The following is a 439-nucleotide window of genomic DNA, read 5'->3' as shown; positions in this document are numbered from 1 at the left end:
GTGCGGTCTCGCTTGCGCTGGACGACGCCGGGGTGTTGACACCGGGGTGTTGACACCGGGGGCTTGCGGGGCGATCCCGGCTGCGCTGCCCGCGGAAACTGTGCGCTGGTGGTGGGGCTGCGGCGGACCGCTGGTCTTTCATTAGCTGGTAGTCTGGTCGCGAGGTTTTTTTTTTTTAAGTATCTCTGCAGTCACTCGTGACAGTGACATGTTTATTTCGGTGTAATGGCTCTCTCGGGCTGCCCGCCATGCGGCGCCTGCCTTCCCCCACTCTTTGCGGCCGATCAGCAGGACGGAGATGTTTGGGTTTCGCAGCGAGTTTAGTTTGGATAAGTCATAGTTCAGGCATGTTAATGCAAGTAGGTTTCCGTCAGATATGCTCCAGAGGGGCTTGGTAATGTGTATGGCTGGGGACTGTGTGCTGCTTCTTCAGGGGGAC

This window comes from Buceros rhinoceros, unplaced genomic scaffold (assembly GCF_000710305.1).
Source record: "Buceros rhinoceros silvestris isolate BGI_N320 unplaced genomic scaffold, ASM71030v1 scaffold32032, whole genome shotgun sequence".
NCBI classification, from domain to species: Eukaryota; Metazoa; Chordata; class Aves; order Bucerotiformes; family Bucerotidae; genus Buceros; species Buceros rhinoceros.
Note: the sequence above shows the minus strand (reverse complement) of the source record.